General features: G+C 36.9%; 1 protein-coding gene across 8 annotated transcripts in view; it reads left to right on the top strand.

The window, feature by feature from the left end:
* Positions 1–18,014, top strand: part of MECOM (MDS1 and EVI1 complex locus) — a 595,213-nt gene that overhangs the window by 487,957 nt on the left and 89,242 nt on the right. The gene's annotated exons all lie outside the window — the stretch shown is intronic.

Here is an 18,014-nt window from a genome sequence, read left to right as displayed (position 1 = left end):
CTAGTAAGGGTGGATACATGTTGATATACAACATAATAGGCCCAAACTGCCTAAGTAGTCATTTGTACTGATTTTGTCCCCTTACCCCTTTTTTCTGGCCATCTTTGAACTGTGGACTGAAGACCTGGGCTGCTTTTATGCACTGCACAATCTATTCCAAATTTCTCTGAGTTAGAATCTTTACCTTTCTTTGTAAGTTGGATGATACACCATGATTAAGATATTAATAATTAGCAACTGTTTAGGAGACAAAAATGTCTGTTCAAATTTTGGATTTATCATGTATAAATGTGTGACTTTGGACAAGCTACGTCTCTGAACTTTACTTTCCTCCTCTGTGCGATCTGGATACCAGCTGGCCTGTGTTGAGGTTTTTGAGATGATCAGATTCGTGTAAATGTATTTTGCAACTCTAAGCAGTATGAGGTCACAAACTGATACACATTGATAACAGGTTCATGGACATTAAGTTGTCCATCAGGAGTGGCATTGAGTTTCCCTTATCATGTGAAATAGATCATAAAATAGGAGCCTTTGCTTAATTCTGGAATTATGAAATGGAATTTGGAATGAGGGGTAGCTCTATAGAGATACTCATCAGTGCCATCCCTGGTTTTGAGTACCTCTGGAAAAGACTCCCTACTTTATTTTTTGCTACTTTAAAAAGTCAACCAGATTTTTAAAATACCTTGAGTCCTGAAAGTTTAGATTTAGATTATATTTATATTATGGTTGAGTACCTTTCTTTCCTTGCCTAGATATGTGAATACTATTTTCGTGTTGCGAGTAAGCTTAAAAATTGACTGTCTAAATATTTAACCAGAGTTATTTTAAAAGAATTTCATTATTTATCTCTTTTATGATTTATATTATCACATTCTGCGTCTGTAGTTATGTTTTATCATAAGCAGCCCATCTGCTACAACAGCCAAATTGGAACATTCACATAAGATGAGTTCAGATATCATAAACATGACAAGAGATGGATTACATTTAGTCTTTCTCCATGTTTAACCAATTTAATTTGTTTCCTATGCAGAAGAGGCTTTAAATTTACTTAATATATGTTAGCACTTAGGAACATGGTTAGAAACAAGGCGAAGGTCTTAACCTATTCGTAAATAAATGAGAAGATTCCTGTCGGAGTGAAAGAGAGAGAGAGAATTTATGTCAAACAATCAGGAATTTAATACATAGTGGTCTTTTAGGATGTCCAGTTTGTGTACATACTCTTAAGGCATGATTACGAATAACTTCACTTCCTATAAACAATGTGACTGGAGAAATTACTCACAGATACAACAAAAAGGGGAAGAAAGGTAAGACGTTTTAACCAAAGCCAATAAGTGAATTACTTTCCCTGAAAAGGTTAAAAATGGCAGATTTATTTTTTGCTGCCATAATATTTGTCTTTGTTGGGCCAGCTATCTGAGGTATTCTCCAGAAGATGCAGGGCTCATTGAAACATCACCATATGACCCGAGGTTCAAAGCTACAGCAGAGCCCCGAAGGACTTTTTCCCCCCTGTAGTTTGGGGACTCAAGGAGCCTTAACTGAAGGTGAAGTCTGTTGGCTGAATGAAAGTATTGATACTGCTGTAGGGAAAGCTTTCAGTGATTATACTGGATTTCCCTCTGCCCCTAGTAAAGGTCAAGTAGAGGACTTTTTAGTGCAAGCAAAAGAGTCATTCATTTTTCACTCTTTAGGTAAAGGACTTATGTCATATTATTAGTGAAAATGTGATTAACTGTTAAAGCAACATAGGTCTTAATGATCTATAAAGCCATTTCTCTCAAAGTTATGGATTCATTGCTCTGAAGTACTAAATATATGTTGTTTTAGGATCATGCGAGTCATGAATACTAAAAGTAAAAATAAACATATTTCTTTGATGATGATTTATTACCAAACAATTTGGGGCTAATACATTCACATTATAAGATGCAAATATAAATGTGACATAACTGAGTAGGCCTTTAAGATGAAGTGTCATTACTTTTGGAAATATGGGCAGTGCTGCAACTTCATCACAGCCTTTCTAACATAATGTTTTGAGAGACGGTGACTGATGTTTCAACTTGTGGCAGCTTAGTTTCTAAATTCTGTACTTAGCAAGAGAATGGTTTCATTCAGCTTCATTGACAACCTAAAAACCCATATGTGGGGATATTATATGCCATTGTGAATTAGTATGCGGAGTTGGTAAAATGAGATTGGGTGACTCTTTTCTGTAAGACACTGAGTTCACAATGAGCACAATGGCAGAGGCACGGCAGCGGCAGACCCAGCAAAAAATACGATCACACTCTGATGTCCATAAAGGTAGGCACCAATAGCTCCTCTGAAGTCTAATCGGAAATACTCCTGGAATACTGTGTCTTGGTCATACATCATAGTTATTTTTCCATATTAAGACAAAGACCTGTAATTACCCCCCCAGATTACTCAGATAAATAAAAAGCTACACAAAAGGTCAAATTGACCTTGTTTTCTTCTTTGAGTCTCTATTTTTTTCTTCTGGTCCTCTCCATCTTCTCATTCGAAGACCACAATTTGCTATTTATCTCTGTGTTTCTCTCAATCTTTCTTCTGTTTATTTCCTCTTCCCCCTTACCTTTTTCTTCTTTTATTTTAATCTCCCATGTTCCCCCATTTCATCCTGTTTTCTTGCTTTTTGAATCAGGGTAGGAGATATGCTGACATTAAGTATGTTAATAGTTAGATTCTTGTCGCTGTCAAGAACTTGCTCAAAGGAAAAAAGGTTGTCAGGTATTGAGAAAGAATTGCATGCCTTAAAACAGTGATTGTGTGATTTTCTTTCCATTTTTTTTTTTATTGGGATCACTCATTTTATTACGATAATCTAAATAGATCCCTTCATTTCTCAGCAATTTTTTAATTGGTACAATAAATAAGATAGTTATAATGGTATTTGTTCAAAGCTATAAAAAATAAGTTAGTAACTAGAAAAGAAGACAGAGGGAAGCAAATGATAGAGCAAAGTACAAATTATATGAGCACTGCAGACTGCTATACGAGTTAGACAGCCCCAGTGTGCGTCTAATTTATGTAGCTGATAACCCAAGCTAACAGAGACCCTGGCACTATTATGGAGGTAATATTTTCTCAAGGATGTACAGTCTTAAACAACTTCTTCCTGTATTAGGTTCATACATGCTTTTCTTTAACATAAAGCAGGTATGTCTGGTCTCTTGTTCCATTTCATTTTCTTGGAAAAATAAATTTATTGTAGGCCAGCCGAATGGAAATTCTGCTTACTGTTTATGACAGAAGTTGCTCTCCCCCTCTCCTGTATTACCCAGGGAATTAGTTTAATATAGAGTCTTATTCCACGCCCATTTCTTTATTTTTCCCCTCTCCATCCTACTTCTCAGGGTTCTGTTTCAGAAACTATATTGCCACAGAGCAGCTGGTAGCATTTAGCAACCACCTGCACAAGTAGTTCTGTTTCCAATGGAAGAAAATTTAGCTTACATAAGGCAAAAAACTGTAACGTGTTGGCTTTTCCATTTTTATTTGTATTTGTGTATATTTTCTTACTCATTGATGAATGTTCTGCTAAGTGAAACTTAACTCCTTGGTAAAGAATGAGAAACAGTATGGTGTAGCAGTCATTTGTTTCAATAACGTTTGGTTAAATTGAAACTCTGTCAGTAAGGTGAGAGGTTGATCATAGCCAGGAAGAGACTCTTAAAATCTGTAACTTCTTTGAAGGGTGAGAAAGGCACCCTCTTGAATTGGAAACTTCTACCATGATTTTCCAGGTAATAGTCCCCATTGAAGACTGAAAAGCATCATGATGTGTGCCGGATTCCAAAGAACAGCACTGTGCAGTCAGACTTCTAAGACCTAACAGTAAATAAATTACTTTTCTATTGCTTCGGAACAAGTTTAAACCTCCAAGTTTTTGTTAAATTGTTCACCTAACTACCTACTGAATATTGATCATCACTGCACTGCCAGTGACTAATATGTCAAGTAGCTTGATGTCCTTAAATCAAGGTAGCTATTCTGTAAATGAAACCCTATTTACAAACAATATCTGCTGACTAACCTACATAAAGACAACTGCAGTTCATAAGTCACCTTTGCTTGCCTCTCTCATTTAATCCCCAATCACCACTTTGTTTTCTAGGTGAAGGAACTGAGTGAGAGCAAGACTAAGTGACTTAGTCAAGGTTCATTAGCTAGCAAGTGTAAACTCATGCAAATTTTTAGTCATTTGAAGAGAAAAGTTCAACAATTGTATTGTTTTGTTGAGGGGTAAAAGTTACTGGGAGTCACAGAATATCGTTATGCAGTTATTACATTCAGAAATCTGAACCATGCAAATAAATGCTAGGTTTCTTTTTGAATCCAATTTTAAAATGGAAAAGATCCTAGAATAAATTTAATATGATATTTTGGCTTTATAGTTCAACAAATTACATGTATGACCAAGGTCTCCCAATAGTTAATGGCAATGCTGAAATGGGAACCAAATTAAATTAGTTTCCTTCCTTCCTTTCTTCCTTCCTTCCTCCTTCCTTCCTTCCTTCCTTTCCATCTTTTCCTCCCTTTACTCATTCCCAGCTTTCTACTTTTCTCCCTTATTTCTCAAATGTTTGAGCCCATATACTGAGCTGGTCACTACTCATCTAAGCTAGGTATTGGAAATAAGCCATAACAACATCAGACGCTTTCTCTGCCCTTAGGCGATCAAGTGAGGGACACAGTCCAGTGAACTGATACAGTGCTGTCATGGCAGAAGCATAAGATACTAGGTATGGGCAATGGTTGGGTGGGATACACAACCAAGTCCAGAGGGAGTCAGAGAAAGTTTTCTTGAGGGAATATTGTCTAAGCCAACACCTGAAAGATGATTATTCCTTTATTCCAATAAAAGGAAGTTGTATAATAGCAGAAAATGATGTATAGTCATTAGCCCAAAGACAAAAGAAAGCATGGCAGAGCCCATGAACTGACATAAATTCAGTATGAATGTGGGAGGACAGAGAGAAGAATGAGAGAAAAGACTCAGTTGAATTACCCTTAAAGTTAAATTGAATTCAGCCTGGCATTAGATGCTTGTTAGACATCATCAGGAGGTTTGCAAGAAAATACTCCTAAATTATTATAGAATGATCCAGGGTAGTGAATGATAGAATAGTAAATTCCCTAAGGGTACAGATTATGAACTGTTCTTGGAGTTTAGAGGCGAAAGAGGTTATTGTGAATCATAGAAAAGAAGCCTTCAAGGAAGACTTTTAAAGATAAGTACCACATCTGCAGGGCACTACCTTATTGCATTTCTTTTCTCCATGAAAAATAGTCTTTGCCGTTTGTCTCTATCTCGTCAATTTCCATTCACTTTTTATCTTAATGCAGACTTCATTTTGCCCACAACACTTGAAAACGTATGTAATATTCCCCAGCTGCCAAACAGAGTGTCGGTTTTTCAGCCCTTCATCCTCCATAACTTTCGTGGACAATTCTTGCCTCTTGGACTCTATGTCCTCTCCGGCTTCTAGACCGCAGTTCATTCACTTCTATTCTGCTCAGTTTCCTTTTCTGGGCTATCCTTATTCTCCCCTCCACAGTTCTCAAATGGTGTTTCCCAAGGTACACACTTCAGCACCTTCTTTTTCCTGTACTCATTGATTCTCCTGGGTCATGTCCATCCAAAAATACTATCTACTTATCCATTATAGACTCCTAAATCATTATCATAGGCTCTAAACCTACATTTCCACCCTCTTGGTTAATATCTCCACTTGAACGTTTCCATTTTGCTGCACTTCGAATAAAGTGAAATGTATCCTCCCTCTCTTTATTCCCATTGGGGTTAATAGGCTCACCATCTACCTTATTTCTCAAGCTGGAACTTAGATGCCCACCTTACCTTCTGGCAGTCCTTTTCTCTTCTCTCATGTCCAGTGATTTGCCAAATGTAATGTTCTACACTCCAGAAATATTTCTTGATTCTGCTTAATTCAAATCACTCTGTCTTTCCCTTAATTTAAAGCCTTACCACCTATTGCTAGGACTGAATGTAAGAGTATTCTAAATGGTCACCTTTCCATTCAAGACTCTTCTTTTTAACCATCGAACCTGAGTTAAACTTTTATTTACTTAAGGCATTACTCTGGCTCCCTATTGTCCATAGCAGTAGTTTCTCACTGTGTTCTGCTCAGGCCCAAGACCTCATGGGACACCTTAAAGAGTAGCACTGGGGAAGGGAAAGCCAGGTGGATTGGCCTCCTAGCTCCTATCTCTTCCTCAGGCAATGCACCATCATTTTTTACTTGTTCAGTATTTCTGGGTTTGCTTAAGATTTTGCTTGAGGAAAAAAATGTATTCTGCAGTAAAACATTTTGAAAATTAGAAAGCCAGCCTCGTTATACTGATATACGTGACCCTCAGTGATTTAATTCCAAACGTCTTTAGCTTCATTTATCCCCTTTCCCTGCCCCTCACCCTACTCATCATTCACAATTCTCCTGAAAACATTACGCTCTTTCACCAGTGTGTGTGTTTGTTTATGTTCATTTTCTCCCTTTGAAGTCCATGGCCATGTTTTTCTTCTGTTTCTCTACCTTCTCTACAAGGCAAATTCCTGGTCATTCAGCTCGAATCTTACTCTTGTAGCTGTCCCGGAGAAGGTACCCTGCAGAAAGACATTCATCATAAATATCTTCTACAGTCCTTAACATATCAGTTGTTTCTACCTCCAGATTGCTTTCTCCCTGCCTTCTTGGAGGGCATGAAGTGGGGAGTGGCTCTTATATTTGTACCCCAGCTTATAGCTTAGTGCCTGTGAAGCAGGAGAGCTCCTCCTCCTGCTGCTGTTGCTGCTACAATGGTAAAGCCCAAGAACATTTTTCAGCAAAAGGGTGAAATATCAATAGTGACATTTTAGGTATTTAGGGTGGTTGATCTTAACGTCAAGTGCAGGTTGGGTAAGAAGCGGGGAGTCTAAAGTCAAAGAGATAGGGATCTAAAGGAGATTCTTATAAAAGTAAGTGTGCATTAGATTAAAACCTACTACAGATTCATTGCTGCATTAATGGGATGAGAGACTATATCTCATAGGAGAAAGGTGGAAGGTTGAAATGTGTTCATTGTCTTCAGAAATCCTACCTATGGCAATGAGTGCATTTCTTCATTCCATGGAGTCCAGATAAATCCAGATAAGCTCACCAGCCCTCTGTATCCCCATCACATAGCTAGAGTGGCAGGAGCAACAGCAACAACTTGCCTTTGTTACTATATGCCAAACAATGTGCTATATGTTTGACTTGCATTCCTCATGAGAGTTAATGAGATTAGTATTATAAGTACTATGGTATAATCTTTGCTTCAGAGATGAGAACCATGAGGTTCAGCAAGGTTAATTAACTCGCACAAAGCCTTGTACCTAAGAAGTTGTGGACCTAGGCCAGAAATTCATGTGTATCTTACTCCTGAGCCAGACCTTGACTCCACTTTCTGCTCAATCTCAACAAGCTCTATTTAGCCAAGTATTTTTTGTTATCTAATATCTGAATATTTACAGGTGTTCAAGTAGCATCTCATTTATTAATGCAAATCAGGAAAGTTAAGAGTTCCAGAGAAGTGAATTCTCAATATATCTGAAGGTCACCTGTTTGAGCCTTGTAGCTTCTGTAACATTGCCATTAAGGAGGAAAGCTTTTGTAAGGTCATTAGTACTGAAGGCCAGATAGCCAATTTGGCCTTGTTGGATTCATGTTCTAAATCAAAGCAAATTGACACTGAATGACTTTCTTTTAGGAAAAGTATATAAGCTTTGGCACATGGGCTTAATCTGTGTGCCACCAAAATTAAATTTCTCTACACTTGTAAGTTCTTGGCTGAATGTAACTGAAGTTATTAGATAGCATCCCTGTAAACATAGACTCACAATTTGCTTTGCTGCTTTAAATAAGTTGAATCTCTGCTATTTTTTCAAAGTGTGGTCCGTGGAGCTTGTGCATCAAAAACTGGGATACTGTTTTAAAATGCAGATTGCTGGACTTAATCCCAGATTTATAATTTAGAACCTTTGGGGGTAAAACCTGACAGTCTGCTTGTTTGTATGAAATAACGAACACCACAAAGAGGAGTGTGGTGATGGTCTTTTGAATAAAGTGAGACTAAAAGTGCCAAGCACAGTTGTTAAAATATGCAGACATTTAATAATAGCTGTTAGCCTTGGCAGCTCTATTTTATATTACACGCTGCCAAATGCCTTTCAGCTAGTTACTTTCAGAGGTAATTAATCGTAAACATCTCAGCTCTGTGAATGTTTAGACTCAGTTCAAGTAGCTCTAACACCTAACAAGATAATTCCTCTTCCTATCCTTCTTCATCTTATTGTTTAGCTTTGATTTGTATTTTTCATCTCCAGATATAGAAAAATAGTTTTCTAAGGTCCTCTTCTGAGCAAGAATTCTATATGTGTGTTATCATTTAATTCTCATAACAACCTGCAAAAGAGACATTATTAGCCCCACTGCACAGATGAGAAAGCTGAGGCTTAAATAGCTTAATTAATGTTCCAAGGTCACAGAAGCAGGGAGTTGGTTTGAATCCAAGTTCACCTGACTCCATAATCCTGCTTTTCCTCAGTATACAATTGTTTCCTCTCATGTATCTCCTTACATGACAGGTGCAGGTACAACTACAGTTTAAGTTTCCTATCCAGGACCTCTGGGTCACACTGTCACTAACTCTATTTCTATGACATACATCTCTGGTACTTTTGAAATCCTCACTTTACTCACAAAGTTACACCCTTGGGAAAAGCAGGTAAATGGTATCATTTAAAGTTTGAGGCATAATTGAAGTCTGGAATTATTTTTAGTAGCAGGTTTTTAAAAAACAAATCTCACTAACCTAGTTAAGAGTTGGTGTGTGGAGTCAAGGGCTGACCTGTTCCTCTGGAACCATTGCTGATTTTTTAGTCAGTGCAGAGCAATAGGACTTTCTAGAAAGATGAACATGTTCTGTATCTGCATTGTCCAGTACAGCTGGCATTGGTCACATGAGGTTGTTGACCTATATGGTTAATGGGACTAAATAGCCAAACTATTAATTTTGATTTTAATTAATTTCTGTTTAAATTTAAATAACCACATGTGGCTAGTAGCTGCCATATTAGGCAGCATAGGTCTGGATAGATCTATAGGAAGACAGTTATGTCAAGTAGTTAAGGATTCAAATCTGGAGCCAAACGGACTGGCTCACTAGCCTGTGTGACTTTGAGTAAATTACTGGGCATCTCTGTTTTTCATTCCCTTGAATATGAAGTGAGAATAATAATAGTATGTATCTCACAGGTTAGTTATGAGGATTACATGAGCAATTTTATAGAAAAATGCTTTGTATAATGCTTCACACATAGTAAGAGCTCAACAAAGTTACAGCAGTTATTATAACTCTTATTAGTTCCACTTCCTACATAATTTAACATTGCTTGCCTTTTTTTAAGACTGGAAATCTCCTTACAAGTGTTGATAACTTGGTGGCTGCTAAATATATATTTATTGAATTAGATTTTTGACATATCTCCAATTTGGATGATATATATCTACACACACACACACACACACACACACACACGTACATAAAGAGAACACTGGAAAGGATCTCAGAAAATGCTTTCCCTTTTTGAGATATACAATAAGAAAGTGCAAGTCTGTGGTCAAAATGAATCAGAAGGAAAGAAAGTGAAGCAGCTCCACTGCTTGCAAAGACAAAATATGAAATCCTATCATCTTTTGTCCCATGCAACTCAAAAGCCAGGATCTTTAAAAACTCTATTTAAAGTTTGAAATGTATGAGGAGGTGATCAAGGAAAGGGACATGTTAACAGGACATGTGATAAGTAGTAGGAAATAATTTCTTATCACGTATATTGCAAATCAGTTTTTGAGATATTTATTGGCCAGTCATTATATAAGTATCTTGTGCATCAAAAGATACACACATGGCTAAAGGGACTTGTATACTACACATAGTGTGTATGTATAAGTGTGTCTGTGTGTGTCTATACATATATTAATATTGACATTAAAATTATATGGTAAAACCTTTTCATTTAGTGCCAACTAAGTCTAGCTACGATAAATCAAAAATGTGAACTACCTTGGCAAGCCTTAGCTTATAAAGATCTTATAAATAGCTATATAAATAATTTTCTAAGTGGAAATAGTATTGAACCTGAACTTTAAAGTATAATAGATGGGAAAAAGAGGAAAATAATTACCTTTTTAGTTTGTGACTATATTGTAAATGCCAGACAATGGAAAAAATAGTAAAATTTAAAAAGGAATTCCGAAAGTAAAACAACAAACGGGCTCAAAATTGTCTTTTTTCTTCATGTGCCTTGTAGATTAAGGTTGACTACATTACCAATGAGTCAATTTAATAGAGAACAACTCATGCTGTTTAGTTTATGCTGAGCTACAGGTCTAGGACTGAGGGGGAGTCCTGGGGGAGGGGACTCAGCAGGTACCACACTATCAATGCGAGCTTATGGCTGCTTAGTTGACAGTTTAAAAAGAGAGACCAGCTGCTGGACTGAAGGAAATATAATATGTCCTTTTAAAGAACTGAATTTGAAAAACTTTTTGAGGAAAAAAGAAGAAAGGTATTCACGAAGGGCTTTGTTTATCGCAGTTGCCAGTCTACATCTTTATTAGCTTGTAAGAGGTGCCAAGTGTAGACATTTGTCAGTTTACTATGGAGTAATTCTGTCCTTTTAGAAACCTTTAGTGGCATGATGTTGAGATGGCCCTATTGTTACATTCTTGTTTAATTGTTGACTTTGTGTTGATTTTATTATTCAAGTAGGCCCCACCTATTGTTTTAGAGGTCAACGAGCTTTTTCATTGCATTTCATCTGAACTGTAGCCCCTAGTCAACTGCACTTTCTTCTTAGGCAAACATTCTGCAGCAGCTGGGTTGGAAACTATCATTCCACACATCACAGCAAATCTTAGACAACTTGAGTTTAATTATTCCCTGTTGACTGGCTTTGCCATTACTAAAATCTCTTTTAACACACTAGCATTGAAGTGGAAGTGTAGGGTTTCTTAGCTCTCAGCACAATAGCTTTTGCATTAATATCTCATGGCTTATTTCATAGAGCAAAGGCCTACTTGTGGTCTTTAAAATTTGTTTAAACATAAATTACAAAGAAAGGCATGGGTGACACATAGCTATATATAGTGAAAATAAAGCATATGAGTAGCCTTAGATACTTTGTAAAGAGTGAATATTTCTTAAAAAATAATTTTTTTTGCCTTTCAAGTCAATGTCAAAGGAATTTTTAACCACCTCTTTGTTTTCCCTAGTTTTTAGAAAGCATTTATGTTTTATTACTCTGTTAAATAAATATTGTGGGCATAGTATATTCAAAATTGAACTTTTCATTATGCTTAACAAACTGTAATTTCATGATTAATAGGATTAATAGTGCTTGATCTGAATGTTCTGTGAAAACTTCGTACAGCCAAAAGTGTTCAATGTTACTAAAGATTAGCCACCTCACAAAAGAGACAGTTACGTGATTGTTTTCAAGAAGGTTTGTAGTCTTTACAGTTATGAGGAAAACAATAAAACCTCGGATGTTGAATATCTAGCATAACATATCCTAGGATTTATCACAACCTAGAAATTAAGCAATACAGAGGAAAAGAACTGAAGAATTTATGTTTTAAAAATTCATTTTGAAATATCAAACATGGCAAAACCTATCATGGGGACACTATTGCTTTCAAGATTATGTGGGGCTGGTGAACCTTATCTTGAAGCTGGCAAACATAACCTGATTGCACTAAATAGATGGCCAGAAACTTCTCTTCTTAGTTGGCTATACATTGTCCTCCCCAAGCTTCAAGCTTCTAGATTACACCTGCAGAAACCACTGGAACATGGTAGGATGGACTCTCAGAAACTAATGTCCTTCTTGATGATGATTCCTCAACTCTGCTCTATTTGGGAGATAAAGCACATCACTAATTTCACAAGTAATCTTTCAAAACCCCGGATTATATCTCTCCTCTGTCAAAACCCTTCAGGGATTTCCCATTGTGTTCATGATAAAGCTCAAAATTCATATAATCACTCATGCAGCCCTCCATCATCTGGCTCCTGCAAACTCTTCAGCCTTCCACCTTTGTCAATTCTTCTCTCAGTTCCTGAATTTCTCACAGTTCCTTAAACTTGCTTGCAGGCTTTCACACACTTCATATATACGTGTATTCCTTCCTTCCTTCAATATGTATTGAATGCTGGCTGTGTCAGGCACCATGCTGATTGTTAAAGGCTATGTAGGAGAATAAAATAGACATGGTCTGTAGTCTCTTGAAGTTTATTGACTACTCAGGAAGCCAGAAATGAGACCAATAGTTACAAAACCTGCCCTTTTTTTTTTTTTTTTTTGAGATCGAGTCTTGCTCTTGTCGCCCAGGCTGGAGTGCAGTGGCTGGGATCTCGGCTTACCACAACCGCTGCCTCCCGGGTTCAAGTGATTCTTCTGGCTCAGCTCCCCAAGTAACTGGGATTACATGCCAACACGCCCAGCTATTTTTTTTTTTTTTTTAAGTAGAGACAGTATTTCACCATGTTGGCTAGGCTGGTCTGGAACTCCTTACCTCAGGAGATCCGCCCTCCTCGGCCTCCCAAAGTGCTGGGATTACAAGCGTGAGCCACCATACCCGGTCCTCATTCTTTTTATTTTTGTTATTTTTAATTTTGCTTTAAGTTACGGGATACATATGAAGAAAATACAGGTTTGTTACATAGGTATACGTGTGCCATGATGATTTGCTGCACCTATTGACCTGTCCTCCAAGTTCCCTCCCCTCACCCTCCACCCCCAAACAGGCCCTGGTATGCATTGTTCCCCTCCCTGTGTCCATGTATTCTCATTGTTCAACTCCCACTTATGAGTGAGAACATGTGGTGTTAGGATGTGGTGTTAGGTTTTCTGTTCCTGTGTGTTAGTTTGCTGAGAATGATGGTTTCCAGCCTCATCCATGTCCCTGCAAAGGACATGATCTCTTTCCTTTTTAAGGCTGCGTAGCATTCCATGGTGTATATGTACCACATTTTCTTCATCCAGTCTATCATTGATGGGCATTTGGGTTGGTTCCATGACTTTGCTCTTGTAAATAGAGCTGCAGTAAACATACATGTGCATGTGTCTTTATAGTAGAATGATTTATATTCTTTTGGGTGTATACCCAGTAATGGAATTGCTGGGTCAAATGATATTTCTCATTCTAGAATATTTCTGGCAATCTAGGAATTGCCATACTGTCTTCCACACTGGTTAAACTAACTTACATGTCCACCAACAGTGTAAAAATGTTTCTATTTCTCCACAGCCTCACCAGCATCTATTGTTTCTTGACTTTTAAATAATTGCCATTCTGAATCGCATGAGATGGTATCTCATTGTGGTTTTGATTTGCATTTCTCTAGTGATCAGTCATGTTGAGCCTTTTTTCATATGTTTGTTGGCCATATAAATGTCTTATTTTGAGTTGTCTGTTCGTATTCTTTGCCCACTTTTTAATGGGGTTGTTTGTTTATTTGTTTGTAAATTTGTTTAAGTTCCTTGTAAATTCTAGATATTAGACCTTTGTTAGATGGGTAGATTGCAAAAATTTTCCCCCCTTTGCCCATGCCTGAATGGTATTGCCTAGGTTTTCTTCTAAGGTTTTTATGGTTTGGGGTCTTACGTTTAAGCCTCTAATCCATCTTGAGTTAATTTTTGTATAAGGTGTAAGGAAGGAATCCACTTTCAGTTTTCTTCATATGGCTAGCCAGTTTTCCCAGCACTGTTTATTGAATAGGAGATCCTTTCCCCATTGTTTGTTTTTGTCAATGCCTACATTGACAAAATTCTTATTTTTATATTTCATGTTGCATATTAAACATCCTATCCTGAGGGGGACTTCCCTGATCCTTCCCCTATTTTAGATCTTCTTGATATATGCTAAAGCTAGCTTGTCCAACCTGTGGCCCATGGGCTGCTTGCAGTCCAGGATGGCTTTAAATGAGGCCCAACAGAAATTAGTAAACTTTCTTAAAACATTATGAGGGGTTTTTTTTTTTGTGTGTGTGTATGTGTGTGTGTGTGTGTGTATGTGTGTTTCTCATCGGCTATCATTAGTGCTAGTGTATTTTATGCGTGGCCCAGGACAATTCTTCTTCCAATGTGACCCAGGGAAGCCAAAAGATTGGACATTCTTGTAAAGAAATAAAACAAAACCATATTAGCAGAAACTAGACCTGAAGAATTTATACAAGCCTCACTTGAGTCTGTAACTTATAGGTTCTTCTTGAGTTTTTATTGGTCATCTTCCCTCACTTAGTGAGATTTAGCTCCTGCGGCTTAAAGCCACGTCTAGATGTTTGCATGAGGGTCTGCCATAGAAGGAAAAGAAGAATGTATCTTAAAGACATGGAGGGAATTATTGTTGAGTACTTACCCATCTTAAATATTTTACTCCTAGTAAAGTATTTAGTCTTTATACAAACATTGTATAATGGGTCTGGAGGACATAGCACAAGAGCACAGAACTCTAGAAATGGTCCGCTTAAGTCAGATTCTGCTGCTGGGACCTTTCTTTTTCTTCAGATGTAAACTGGAAATAATACAGGTTGAGTGTCCATTGTCCAAAATGCTTTGGACCAGAGTGTTTCAGATTCTTTTGGATTTTGGAATATTTGCGTATACATAATGAGATATCTTGGGTTTGGGACCCAAGTCTAAACACAAAATTTATTTGTTTTATATATACACATAACCTGAAGGTTATACACATAACCTGAAGGTAATTTTACACAATATTTTTAGTAATCTTTTGCATGAAACAAAGTTTGCGTGCATTGAATTGTCAGAAAGCAAAGGTATCACTGTTTTAGCCACTCATATAAGGACAATCTGTGGTGTCATATACACCCTCAAAAATGTCATATTTTGGAGCATTTCAGATTTCATAATTTTGGATTAGGAATGTTCATCTTGTAGTATTTATTTCTTAAGACTATTGGGTGACTTAAATGCGATAATAGATGCAAAGCCATGAACACATGCCTGGCATGTTGAAAGTGTGGGCTTTTTTTATTCTTATTTTTCATGAGGAAGAAGACTTGTGAGTTAGGTAACTTTTGAAAATTGAAGAGCTAGAAACGAAAAGCAACAGAGGTGGGATTGGAGCACAGTTCATCCAATTTCAGACTCTAGTATCTATTCTCTATACCAGATGGGTAAATACCCACCCAGTGAGTGAAGGTGACACAAAAGGTAATCAATAGGTACCAGATGAGACAGAGTCTGATTGTAAAAGCCTGGATTTTAAGAAGTTGTCTTCATTTCTGCTTTTCATGAATAAAGTTATGCTTGATTTCTTATGTAATGAGTAGCAGTGGTCATTTGAGTAATGTGGTAGATGGTGGCATAAATCCCTAGGAAGGAGAATATTCTTCTGTTTAATTTTAAAATGCATGTATCAAGTTCAGAAGAGAAGATAAGAAAGAAATGACCTCGTCTTATGCTAGTAAGTTGCTTTCTCCTAATATACTTTCAGGTGGATGCTGTTTTTCAGAATTTCAGATCCAATATCTTAGAGCGTGCAAGAAATCATGATTTAGCAATAAAATCCCTGCATTAACCTGATATGGATAAAATATGTCTTTAAACAATTGTCAATAATTGAAGTATTTTGATATAACTGATGTTTAGGCATAAACTTGAGTCTAGATTTTTCTTTTCATAAAGAGGTTTTTACTCAAGATTTTCATTGCGTCACATTCTTTGCAATTATAATTTTTCTGCCTGTCCTTTCCAGTAGTCCAGAGTAATTAGAAATGAAACCTCTGTATTTTTGATGTCCTGCATTCATCCTTGTCCATTACACTAGTAATGTATCAACAGTGCCAGAAGGAAGTGGTTGGTGGTAGGATCATTGCCAATTAGTCTACAATTTAGTTCCACTTTAATTATCTAATATAAACCAGAGACAAAGGTACCTAAGACATTTTTTCCGGCCTTGGAAATACTAAAGTTTACTGTCAAAATGTATATACATTAATAGATACATTTAAAAATAATACATAGGCTTCCAATTGTGAGACTGTGGAAGCATAGCAAAATGCCCGTCATTGGGAGTTTGAAAATTTGCCACCATTTCTGAAGATGAAATCTTTAAAATGATAAGCATGAGTTAGCCTGGCGAGTCAAGGGTAGAAAGGATATGCTGGGCAAAGAGATATTTGCCAAAGCAAAGGCTCAGAAGCTAAAACTTTGGTTCAGGTACACATTCAGTTGAATATGAGGACTTACAATCTCATTAGTACTTATAAAATCCAAAGTATTACATAGAAAGTAAGAGAGCATGAATGTGACATGGTTGAGGCTACACAGAGTGCCTTAAATGTCCTGTGAAGTTCCTTGGCCTTCAGCCCGTCAGTGTAGATAGTCATATACAGATTCAAGGACTTTAAGCAGAGAATTAACATGGTTTGATTTTAACACAAGATAAAGTACTCTGGCTACATTTGGCAGAATGTATCGCACCTGAGCAAGTCTGGATGCAAGGAGTTGGGTGCTATAAAATGGGAGAAGACAAGCAATAGTGAGAAACATTTGATACGAGAAATATTTTGGAAATGCAATTGACAGGGCTTGAGGATTGGCTGGATTTGGGATCTGAGAGAGTCATAGAGGCTAAGATAGTACAAGCCAGAGAAAGAGAGTGAACACAAAATGTTTTCAGAGTTGGCCAGACTGAATTTAAGATGCCTCTGGGACAACTGGCTAAACCAGTTTGGAGTTCAGAGGTGAGCTTGTGGTTAGAAGTATTGTCAGGGAATTACGAGCACTGGGGAGAGAGGGAGGATTAAAGCTTTGAGAGTGGTTGGAAGAGAGCCTAGTGGGCATGTTAAAGGGAGAATAGGCTGAGGATAAAATCTTGGAGGAAATTCAGCATTTCCTCAGCTAGTACAGAAAATTATCCCAGGAGAGCATCCTGAAAAATAATCCAGAGAAGTAGAAAATGAACTAGGAGAAGGTGGGTCATAAATGCTAAATAAGTAGATAATTTCAAGAAGGAGGAAGTGGTTGTTAGTATCGAATGCTGTAATTTTCATAAATATTTTATATTTGTTCTTGAGCTCATTTTTATTGCATTTATTGGTGATAGAAATAGGTATTACTTGAATAGGGTCAAAATGAAAATAATACATCCTTTTCTTGGAGTAAACTATGGAAAAAATCACATTTTGTGTAAATATAATAATTATAATAAAAATCCTTTAACTGGTAGTTGTATAGTATGTAGGGTTTACAAAGTGTCCTCATATCCAATGTCATTTGATTTTCACACGAATCCAATAAGACAAGCATTGAGACCTTATTTTTCTCCTTTTTTCAATTGTAGAAGCTGATGCACATTGAGGCCAAGCGACTTGTCAGAGCTTGCTGCTGGTTAGCTGTAGAGCTTGCACAGCACAGTATTGTGTCCTTAGGCTCCTGACCCACTGAGGGTTCATGATACCATGTTAGAAATCCAAACATGACTAATTGTCCTTTAGCCTACGGACACAAAATCTTCACATCCATTCCTCAGGTTTATTCTTTCCTGTTAGTCATTGTCATTCAAAATCTTCAATTTCATAAAGTTGCAATAGTCAAAATATCAGTTACTAGTTTATCTAATCTCTTGTGTTCCATTTTTCATATCTATGGGTAAAATTACAGCTGTGATTTGTTTCTTCTGAGATTAAGTTTATTAGGGGTATAATTTTTATATGGCTAGGCCTTTAATTATATATATATATATATACACATATACAGGGGTACCTGCAGAAGTAAATGAAGTGAAAGCCTGTAATACAGTGGAAAGTAAGACAAGACATTGACATTTGTCAGCATTTTGTATAACATTGGGAGATAATATCCTGAATAAAATAAATAATAACTGTAAAAAAGACAAGAA

The sequence above is a fragment of the Macaca fascicularis genome, chromosome 2 (assembly GCF_037993035.2).
Source record: "Macaca fascicularis isolate 582-1 chromosome 2, T2T-MFA8v1.1".
Taxonomy (NCBI): Eukaryota; Metazoa; Chordata; class Mammalia; order Primates; family Cercopithecidae; genus Macaca; species Macaca fascicularis.
The sequence above is the reverse complement of the archived record's forward strand: the minus strand, read 5'-3'. Positions and strand labels throughout refer to the sequence as shown.